At 42.8% G+C, this 12236-nt stretch overlaps 1 protein-coding gene across 2 annotated transcripts in view; it reads left to right on the forward strand.

The window, feature by feature from the left end:
* Positions 1–12236, forward strand: part of NFATC2 (nuclear factor of activated T cells 2) — a 132539-nt gene that overhangs the window by 21323 nt on the left and 98980 nt on the right. The gene's annotated exons all lie outside the window — the stretch shown is intronic.

The raw sequence follows: 12236 nt of genomic DNA on the forward strand, positions 1-12236 counted from the left end.
AACACCGATGAGGCCCATGAGAGTGTAGCACTAGCGAGGAATCTCTACTTGGATGTTGTAATGAGTATGCAGGCAAGGTATCAGACTCACCGCTGGCACAGGAGAGTGACACTGTGGTTGTACTCGGAGGATGTACAGAGTACATGGGCAGGGTAGCAGATGCACCGCTAGAAACTAGAGATGATTCGAGAGCAGAACAGCAAGGGAACCTGGAACGAAGTGATGGCAAGCAAACGCTAGTAGTAACAACGTTGTACAGGCAACTTCCTGTTGTCCAGAGCCCAGTAATATACCCCAAGCTAGCAGTCCATTGGAGGACAGCATCAGCTGACAATGACCATGCTTCCATTGGACAGAAGGTCCGTTAGGTGTTGACGACTGTCACGGCTGCGCCCATGACGGCAACCTCGGTAACCAAGTCATGGAGCGGCACATGGTTGTCAAAGTGCACCTAAGGCATAATCCTCAGCTCTTCACTCGCCGCCGCACCTGACGTCTGACCGCTCGAGAAGTCAGGGGTAGTCGGCGCTGTGGTGAGTAACGGCCGATCCTAGGCCGAAACCTGACATGCCTGATGTGCGTAAACTCTGCTCCGCAGTATGCTCAGTGTAGTGATACTCATTACCATTCTACAACACAGACCTCTAATCAACTCTGCATCAGGCCCTATACTTTTACTTGTAATTCAAATAGCTTCTAGTGATACCCATTGTATTTTTTATTTTTGTTAGCCCTTACTAATCTAGTCCTTGGCTGAATGGCTGAAAGTGAATAACCCGTGCATTTGGGTTTAGGTAAGGGAAAAGTTTACAAATTGGAGAGTTGTTTGGATATAGAGCCGTATTCAATTTGAGCCAAGCCGCGATACTTTTTTGTGTCCAGGACTTTTCGCCTGTTTTGTAGGCGGAAAATTGGAGAGTTGTTTGGATATAGAGCCGTATTCAATTTGAGCCAAGCCGCGATACTTTTTTGTGTCCAGGACTTTTCGCCTGTTTTGTAGGCAGAAAAGTATCGCACGCGTACCCGCTTTACCCCGTATTCAATTTGAAAGTACGCGAAAACGGGACCCGGCGAAACTTGAACAGGCGGAAAGTACTGTCAGATTTGGGGAAATCAGCCTGGCACCCCCCAAAAGATGCTCTGACATGGGGGTTCCCGAATGGTACCACCCGATTTGGCTTGCCGAAGGTATTTGGTCTTTTTAAACGGCCTTAATAGCTGCTAAATAGCGTTTTTCTATATGTGGTGCAGAATAGTATTCAGGAGTATTTTTTTCCTGAAAATAACTTATCCCAGCAAATTTGCGGTACTTGAAAATGGGGGTCAGCATATTTAAAAGTTGCTAAAGTGAAGTTGAAAAAATCTTGAAAAATCCACCTGCTGCAAGCACCTGCAATCAAAAAAACAATTGGGGCATATTTGGGGACCACCCCCAGAGTCAAGTTCGCTAGTTTTTAACTTTGTACCCCAACATTTATTTCTTATTTTTTGCCCCCATTTTCAAAGTAAATTTTTGGGGTGTCCTTAATTGTTTTTTAAAACAATTTTGAAACAGTTTACCTTTGGGGGACTGTCTGAATACGGGGTAAAAGCAAAACAGGCAAAAATGACGTCATCGGAGAAAAAGTATCGCGGGTCCGGACTTTTCACCTCAAATTGAATACGGGCCATACTAGGCACTATTTTGGGGGCGAATCTGTATAAAGTTACATTGTAAAAAAGATTTATAGCTATTGCCAAAATGTTTGTCTGATCTGCGTGTACTGACTATAGCTTATTGAAGCTGCTTATGGTTGATTGTGAGCTCTACGTGGTAGGGCTGCCATAGTTAAGTTAAACTGGGTATATACATAGCATAATGTATATGATGCTTCTTGAACTCTGTGTAGCATCTGTAGCCCTGGGCTCTGAGTCAGCTCTTTAGTGAAAGGAGGAAGTGACTTGTGCAATATATCAGATTTTTCTACTACTCCATGGTCACATGTTTTAAGATTTCTATTATAGCTCTAAACATTAGAGCCTTTTTCTTAATTGCAAACCCTCAAATGCTCTTTTCAAAGGATTATACTGTAGGCACAGGGAATACATGGTTGGTCTCATATGTTCTTTATGTGGACAGGAGACTCCTATTTATTCCCAGTGATTTAATTACACTCACATGAAGTCCTCAGTGATGTCATTTTTTCTAATAACGTGATAAGCTGCATTCTCCCATCAGGGGTGTATCTAGGGGTCCGAGCGCCCATGGCAAAGTAAGGGACTGGCGCCCCCCATATTGTAATTATGAACAGCACGCTCTGCAAAAGTGGCATGGTCTTGTGGGGAAGGCACATGGTCACGCATTAACTCCCCCAATTAAAATAGCACCACACATTACTGCCCACTACTCGCATTACACTGCAGCAGTTTATGAATATGGCGCTGCCAGAGTATGTAAGTTATGCTACACAGAGTCCATTCAAGTAGTACCTCTTATAACACATTATGCCATACAGTAATTCCCCTTACACATTATGCCATGCAGTAATGCCTTTTACACATAATGCCTCATATTGTAAAGCCTTTACACATAATGCCAAGTATTGTAATTCCTTTACATATAGCCACAATTTATAATGCCCCTCCCCCCCAGTGACTCACCTCTCCCCCCCTCCAGTGACTCCCTTCTCCTTCCTCTCGCCCCCTCCAGTGACTCACCTGCTGCTGTACCTCCAGGTTCAGGCCGCTCCCCTATGTCCCAGGTCTTCTCTTCCCCCCAGCACATTGCGCGGTAGTGTCGACGTCGCAGAGAGTGCCGCACCAGCATTCTAGGGCTCGGGAGGCAGTGGATGGGAGAGTGAGTGGCCATAATGACTCTGCCGCCGCTGTGGTGGTGTCAGATGGCGGGCGCCGTGCACTGTGCACCGTCTATTTAGATGGCACGCTGGCAGGGAAACTGCTCCTCTCCACACTATGATCATGCACGGCCCAACATGACGTCAGCGCCGCACTCTGATACTATTTGTAGAATAGCAGGGGAGGCGGAGCTGGGGGACAAGATGCAGGTCCTCCCGGTCAGGCAGAGGTAACGCATTCCTGACTGGGCGGGCAATGATTACATTAAAAAACATGGCGGATCAGCGAACTACAATGCGATTCTACCCCTTGACCATGTGTGGCATCGCTGGGTGGTGCCCCTACCTTGGCCGGCGCCCCTGGCGAGTGCCATCCTGGCCAATGGGTAGATACGCCCATGTCTCCCATATATGCTGTTTAAAATAGTTTTTTTTTTATTTATATAGCTGATGTAATGCTACACACAGGCATGTGAAAAAGGAAGTAACCATGAAATAGGGGAAATGTATCAAGCTGGTTTTTTACATAAAATTATGTAGAAACTGCAGTATGTATGTATGTATGTACTAATGGTACAATGCAGGAGATTTCACAGAAATCTCTGTCAAAGTGCTAATTAGCACTGTAGTTTGCAGTCCCCATTATTATGAATGGGGACTATGATCTGACCCCTATGTACCAAACGCCTAAAAGCAAAGCTTTTCGTAGTTTGGCCCCGGTAATCTTTAGATGGTGTAAATTTGCTTTATGCATATGAAGGCTTAGGAGCTGACACTGGGCCTGATTCAGAGCCGGACGCTATTTGCGCTCGCTCGTTTAGAATAAGGGGCCGGCTATTTAAATTGAGCGCTCGCTCTTTGCGGTCTGTTAACGCCTCTATGTCTGAGCGAGCGAACGAAATATGCGCTCGCTATTTTGTAAAGACGCCCCCTGGCCGCTCGCATCCTACGTCATCTCCGCTATTTATTTGATTAATCGAATACATCGAAAGGCATCTGAACTGCTCGCAGTGCTTGTGGTTGGATTTTCCTACCACAATCATGCGACCAGTTCAGGCTAAGAAACAACCAAGTGACGTGGTCGATGACGCTGCTTTGTTAATTATGCACACCCTTAAAACGCCCGTTTTGACCTTTTGGCACGCCTGCGTTCGGATCTCCACTCCCCGTTTTCAAGCACCTTCCCCTGTTACCACCCACAAACGCCTCATTCTGTCACTCAAATTAGCAGGCATTCGCTATTTTGCGAGCACACAATTTCCAACCGCAATGACTGGTTCGCGCATGCGTATTACAACCCATACGCATGCGCAGTTGTGCGAACATCACTCGGAGCGAACGAGCGGCTCTGAATCAGGCCCACTGTGCGCATGCGTGAAATAATTCTACAATTTGCCGGGGATCATAGCGGGGATATTTTTGTTAAAAATGAAAATATCCCCTGCGATATGGATACCTAATAAGAGCTGTGGCGGGCCCGGGTAAAGGGGCGTGGCCTAACCGCAGGAGGTGGGGAAAAAAAGAACAGTTTTGCGGCGCTGGCAAGGGATCAGATCGGCGCAAAGCACTGGGGGGGGTGTGCGATCAGTGTGATCGCTCCCCCCCCACAGGCATAGGAGACTGCTGTGCACAGGGGGGGTGCAATCTGTACCCGCTCCCCCCCCCCCTCTCGGTGCCCCTGATAATAATAACTGCAGTTCTGCTGATTATTAGTACATACATCCCATAGTCTTAATAGTATTAACATTTATATAATTTTATCTCAAGTGATAAATAACACATAAGATTTAGCATTTCCTTTGTTACCGATTATCACGACCAGCCGGCCATTCTCCAGATACCTCAATCTGAGAATCGCCACCAGTCACTTATGGTTACCTCAGCACGTGCGGCTAATCTAACACTGTACTGCCACCACCAACGAAGTTCACGGAAGTCATTAGGTTCTCCCCTCAAATATCAATTTGCATACTCTCTTACATACAGGTACGCAGCTTTGACCTCACAGGCTCGTGAATTCGACAAGAACACAGAGAATACACTGGATTAAGAATGTTTAATCCGAAAAATATTTCCAAGGTTATTGATTACAGGAAAAGGGAATACAAATATGGACAATACAAAAATATCACAAATAAGTTTCAGAAAATAAAAGGAATTAAAATGATTTAAAAATAAACAGAGTCTACACTTCTTTGACCTGGTGGTGAAGGAGACAAATAAACATTGTATCCAGGCCAGTCGTCTCGGGACTCTCCTTAGGCACAAGAACACTTATCATTGAGGGAGAAGCACAGTTATAACCCCACAGCTGCACTAGGCCCCACCTTTGGCTTTTTCGCTCTTTCATTGCTGTAAACTGGGCATTAAGAAATCGTTCACACCCTTCCATATTGTCTATAGGAAGTAGGGGGTCTTGAAACTGTGTGGATGGGGTTCCTGTCATCTCCTAAAGGATTTTATATCCCATGATCTGGCTTGACCAGGTCTGACCATCTGCATTAAGGATGTATCTCTCCCCAAACGTTATGGCCTCTAGAGATAAGAGATGGTTATCTGGATGCCTGGTTCCAGGGAGACAAATCTCCCCCAAGCCTTGTATTCCTACAGGTCAAATACAGGACATTGTCTAGGGTATGCAGTCGGGAAGCCGGCGGACCTAATCCCGACAGCCGCCTTCCCGACTGCTTTATCCCGGCAAGGGTTAAATGACAGGCGCCTAAATCTAGACGCCTGTCATTTTACCGATACCGGCACCCGGCATCCTGATCGAAGGGACGCCGGGCGCGGACAGCCGCGCGGGCGTGTGTGTGTGGAGGGTTAGGGGAGGGAATTAGGTTTGTCTATACTTACCTTAGGGACGATCAGGATTTTCACCCATGTCGGACAGTCGCTGTCTGGATTCCAACTACTGGACTCGTGTCCGGCGGTAAATCATACCGATTCCCAGACTAGAAACCATTTTGATGCATATATATATATGTATATATATATTTTACATTCACATGACATCATTCCTGGCGATGAAGGAATGTGGGAAAAAGTAAACCATGTAATTCAGTAGCTTGTAGAAACACATTTAGCAGCAATAACTTAAAGAAGTCACTTTCTTTGTGTTTATTAGTCTCTTGCATCATATTAGAATCATTTTGGCCCTCTCCTTAGTATACTGCTTTAGTTCATTGATTTTTTATTTTGGGGGCATTTGTTTATGTACAGCATCTGAGTGGGGCTCAGGTCTGGACCTTACCTTGGCCATTGTTTTCTCTTTCAGCCATTGAGTTGTAGATTTGCTGGTGTTCTTAGGATCATTACAACGTTGCAGGAGTCATTTTCTGCCTAGCTTACTTGTCTGATAGTTGGCTTTGCATGTTCTAGTATACAATGTTTCAATATATAGATAAATTCATGGTAGACTCACTTGAGTACCTGCTGTCCAGATCCTGAGGCTGCAAAACAATCCCAAAGTATCACCCCTACACCATTGTGCTTTAGCATTACTATGGGAGTTGTTGTGATATGCTTTGTTTCACCAAACATGGTATTGGCCCACACCACACCTCCACCTTGTTCTCATCTGTCCAGATTAATGAAATCGTACTGTGATGTGTTTTACAATTTATTATATATTTTTTATTTCTCATGTCTATGTGTTTGTTAAAGCCATACCTTATCGGTCAGGTAGGAGTCATTTATTTTACCTTTTACCATGTCTACAGTGACCTGTAGAGCCCTTGATGCAGATTTTGGGTCTTTTTGATTAACCGCAATATATGATCTTATCTTAATCATGAAGTTCACTAACAGCACCTGGCTCAAAGACTTTGCTGCTATAGAAGCAGTTGAGGGTATACCTGTACATACTTTTTCATACATAGATCCTCCTTTTTTGTTGTTGTATAAATAATGACACAGAATAATCTTTAATTTGTCACAGTTAATTCAGGTTTATCACATATTAGGACCTGGTGATAATTGAACGAGAGTTATTTATGTTAAAACAGAATTCTTTTCACATGACTCTAGATCACATCTTTCCTTTTAAAAAACAAAAACAAAAATGATGGTATATCATTTTCATTAATAGTATGGTACTTGTCACGAAGCTGTTTCACTAAGGATGTGGTTAGGTTTTTTTTTTTTTCGTGAACGATAAGTGCACTCAAAAGAGAGATTTACTTGTTTCTCAGTCCAGTGTGGAGTTATTATTGCATCAGACCTTTCCATGAATTGTGCTTAATTCTGAATCTCAATGGGTTTTGTCTGGATTTGTGTAACATCTGACGCCGGACTGTACTTAATGTTATGCTCCTGCCAGTATGCTTGGAGTGACCCATTTGCTCTTTGTGTAATTAAAACAAAACATTGCTAAGAAAAGCTAACTGTTTGCATAAAGAACGAATGATTTGCAATTGCTGTGCAAGTATGTAAAGCTGGTGACTTCCAAATAGAACATTATTGGGGTATGTGGATCATTTAGACTAGAACCTTAGTGTTCAGTGCACAGGAACCCGTTCAGTAGACCCCCCTTTTTTATATTAACAGGAAATGTGATATTAGACTCTCCAGCATTTGAGTGCCACAGGAGTGCATCCCCTCCCTGTGTCTTATGCTGGTTACACACTGGTAGATCTATTGGGCGATCTATTGATCGGCCAATATATCTGCTGCCCTTCGGCCAGTGTGTACCCACGATATGTCGGTGAACGTCGGCATTCACCGACATTTCGCATTGGCAGTGCTGCACAGCCGACGGACAGATATGTCCTCTAACTGCAGCATTTATTTTGTCCAAAAAAATAGCTTTTTATAATTTTTCCAATGTTCTACAAATATGCATATAACAGCCATTTAACAAAATTTAAGAACACCAAATACTTTTATTAGGGCCACTAGAAATTGATTTCCTATGTCAGTTAGCCTTTTAATAGGGTACAGACGAATTTCCCCAAAATGTGCTGAACTTTTCGCAGATTACTCCACGAACAGTTTTCGTGCAAATGCGTTTTTGTGTCTTTTGTAATAGGATAGTGCGGGAAAATGGGAGCGCGCATACACAAGACACGAAAATATCGCACCTAAACGCCCGAAGTGTGTGAAAACTTCACACGCGTGAAGTTTTCGCTTTATTGTGTCTAACTGAGTTCTCCCCTAAGGGACCAATTTATTATTCTATATTTGTGACTATATCCCCAAAAATACCAGTTTTTGGGGGTTAACCGCAAATATTAAGTTCCCCCAGGTGTATGAAGGACAGACCACAGCAGGTATTCCCCATACCTGCTGCAATCCCTCCATTCCCGCAGACAGCCGCATCCAACCATAGGTTTCTATAGGAGATGCGATGCTGCCAAATTTACCAATATCCGGAATGCAATCCATTCTGGATATTGGTCCCAGCAGCTAGTGCCATCTGAAAATCGCGTTAGCTGCTGTAGCCTATGGGCTACACTGCACATAATTAGCCAACTGAGGGTTCCTCCAGAACCCTCCCTGGCAATGGCGGCAGTGCATGTGCAGTTGGCGTGACTGCGCAGTAGCCCCGGCAGCTCTCCAGACATATCGCAGGGATGGGATCCTTTCGGAGTCACTGCGGGTGGCGGATGATACATTCCGGTGACAGGATCACATCTTGCAATGCGATCATGGGCGGTAATGTCATGCTCAAATCGCATTGCAATTGTGATCACTAATAAATGGGGGCCTAAGTGTTCATGCAGCTCATGCCATAGGTTACCCTCTGGCCAGTCCTGTAAAGGTGACCAGTAACACTTTTTTCTGAGTTATGCTGGATACACACGGGACAATCTGTTCAGCGAACGATATCGCTGAATGATCTCCCTATATATTCCTGGTGTGCTGGATGAACGATATTGTTCATCCACACACCAAAGATATCACCAACGATGAACGACCAACAATTGCAAACCCCTATGGAAAATGCCCGATATCGTCCAGATTGGCCTGCATGCATGCCCGATGGACGATATCGTTATCGTCCAGCAGGAGCGCGCATCGTTGGTCGTTCATTGCATACACACGGAACGATATGAACGATATATATCGTTGAACGTTATCGTTCCTATCTTAACGATATATTGTTCCGTGTGTATGCACCTTAAAAGGGGCATATTCTGTTAATTCACCTTTGTTATATTTGTATTACCTATTCCTAATGCTGGGCATACACTATACAATTATCTGTCAGATATCTGTCCAATCTGGCTGGTTGGAATAAAAACCTGGTAATGTATGGGAGCAAATGACATTCCACTATATGTTCCCAAACACTGGAAAATGGTCAAAATCGATTGTTGAAATAGGTTAAATTTGTCCGATTTAACCAATTTGTCTGAGCGACCATTTTTGTCTGTTTTAACGTGTGTTTGTGAACAAATGGTTACCTTCTATCCCTTTCGTGGCTTAGTTCTTGTTTACTTTAAGACTGTCCTTCTGTTCAAAGTACTGAAAAACGTAATTGAAATTATTTGTTCTTGTTGTCAGCATGGAATTAATTAGGGCATAAAGGATGTAACATACCAGGGCTTCATAATGGGCAATGCTGCTTGGCTTTGTAGTGTCTCAGTGTAACCGCTATAGCATCTGTAGTCTTTCATGAAGCAAGATTAAAGGCGAAGGCTTCTTTCAACAATCACCAAAAACATACAAGACTAAGTTACTGGCAGTGTTCATTTGGCTGGTATGCCTTATGGTCTGTGTGGGTCATTGTGCATACTGGATAGAAATGCTGTTATTTGTATTTTACTTTACCTTATTTTAAGCTAAGCATTATCTATAGTTTTGTAATGTCAGGTATTTTACTTTTGCTTTCTCATTTGTTTTGTAGAGAGAATGGTGCGATAAATGTACAATAAGTATACAAAACTTAATATCTAGTATTGGACGGAGTTCACTAAAAGTTATGGATGGAGTTCACTAAAAGTTATTAATTCCTGAGTTTTACTTAAGTTATGTTCTCCGCATGTTGGGGCCAGAGGAACCCTGTAAGCCTCCAGGGGGCTAGGACTGCAGTCCTGCACACTTAACAACACTCGCCTTATGTATATGGACAGCAGCTTTGTCCCCTCCTAAGTTATCTACTAATAGCTGAGATTTTACATTTTTGGTGGAGTTTTTTCAAGTAAAATTTCAAATAATAGGGCACACGTTTCAAAGACCAGAATTGTTAGATTGCATCATATAAACAGTAACATACAAAACTCCAATTTATTGAGTTTAGTACTAAACGAGTAACTTTGTTTATGTATAGGACTGCTCCCTGCCACCCACAAGAAAGTTAAGCTACAGCCATACAGTAGATTTTGTCATGAGAAAACAATCGCATGCACCTGCCCAGAAATCCTAGTCACATTAGTCGTATTAATACCATTAATCGTGCGCGGTTATTGTTTCATACAGTCGCAGTGTAGCGTGGAGGCATTTCTTACTGGTGGCAGGCTGTTCACCATTATCTAGCAGATCCCATTGCATTTGTTGCTTGTTTACCCCAAGCCTATGAAAGATCATCTTGGTATTACTAAATAGCAAAAAAATGGTTTATTTGTTGTAGTTTAAAAATTTTACTTTGTATCTAAATAGAACATAACTCTATTAATAAATGACTGAAATCATTGTACATTGTTAAATATCACATCATGCGCTTCTTAAATTTAGAATACTGTATTCACTAACTGTAAAAGTTGGCAAGTGCAAAGCATTTTGCATCTGCTGTAGTGCTGCATAGGCTGACAATCATGCGGCTCACCATTTATAAACACAGCTCAAGGAAATAAAACCCAAATTATGACACCTTTCAGCAGCAAATAGATGGGAAACTCCTCACAAGTTTTAAATATGTATTTACATTTTTCATAGCAGAAGGATTTTTATGTCCCATTTTTCAGTTGTTTTAACCGTAGCTATTTGTTTTGGGCGTCCAATGGTGCAAATCAGTTGTTGCTTCGCTCGGGCGTGAATAGCCGCGACTGCACACATTTCTGCTCGCAGCCCCCCGGGCTGGCAAGCAAAGATGTGCGATAAGTTGGCTGTTTGTGTGCCCAATGCTGGACTTTAGACTGGGTTAGCTGCTATACGCGGCTAAACCCCCATGCTTTTGGGCGTGGACACGCGGCACTGGCGCCTGAATGGAGCAATAATTAAATTTCTCCACTGAGGGCGCCCAAAAACACATTTGAATCGCCTCTAAGAATAAGTTAGTAATATTCTTTTACCTATAACTTAAGGTAGCTTATTTTGTATATTGTTATTGCTAATTACCTTTTTAGGAGTTGGTTTATACAACATTACGTCTAAATTTGCTGATTAAGTGGAGTAGGTTATTATCCGGTGCAAGTAAAGATTTTCGTGGAGGCTAATTAAATCTGTAGCTCTTGTAGAGAATAAAGGGGTTGTAGTAATGCTTTATATTAGTAGGTGAATATTGGCACAGATCTCTGAGCCTTAGGACACGGCACAATTGGGAGTGAGTTCAGGTGACATTATTACACAGTGTTGCTAGGGAAGAGTTGGGTATTCAGAAAAAAAATTAGTTGGCAGACCCCCAGACAACATTTACTGAAGGATTAAACTGGAAAGAAAGGATAGTTATAACACGTACAGGAAGAGTATAGAGAATTGAAAATGAAGTATGTCTGCAATAAACACATTTTTTTTCTTTCTCTGCTTATTTTGTTTTATGTTTTTATTGTTTTATAGCTTCTATACCTCTAAGAATGGTTGCAATTCTTAGAGGTATACATGCTTTAGGGTCTACTTCTCATTCAATATTTGCAGCAAAAAAAACCTCTTTTTAGAGGGATACCGGAAAGTATCACCTGAATGTACCGTGAAGGGACCGCAAAAGATGTCTTTGATATCTGTCTCAGATCCCTCCTTTTTTGACAGCAGCCACAGCCCCCATGCGTTTCTATGGGGAATGTAAGCCGTCAGATTTATCAAGCTCCAAAATGTGAAGCATTCCCGGAGTTGGGCCACACCATCTGAAGATGGCATTAGCCTCTGTAGCCTATGGGCTACATTCCACAGGAATTACCAGGGAGGGTTCCGGAATGGTCAGAAACCGCACATGTGCAGTAGCGCTGAGGGATCCTGATATAGGCTGCTAATTCAAACACTACTAACACATTGCAGGAATGGGCTCCTATTCGGAGCCCCTGTCTTTGTATGTGATTTTTGATGCATTCGGGCGGAACATAATTTCTTATTGCCGCAAATACTGGCAATAAGAAATTACAATTATCGGTTCTAAAATCCGATAATTAATACATATGCCCCTTTGCGTTGTGAAAAGTGAATCACACTCTATACCACATATTACAGAGTTCTGCAATATGATACATATCCATAATGGTTCATTTATTAACCCATCCCCTCAACTTTATT

Source organism: Taudactylus pleione, unplaced genomic scaffold, assembly GCF_031769625.1.
Source record: "Taudactylus pleione unplaced genomic scaffold, aTauple2 ptg000803l, whole genome shotgun sequence".
Taxonomy (NCBI): domain Eukaryota; kingdom Metazoa; phylum Chordata; class Amphibia; order Anura; family Myobatrachidae; genus Taudactylus; species Taudactylus pleione.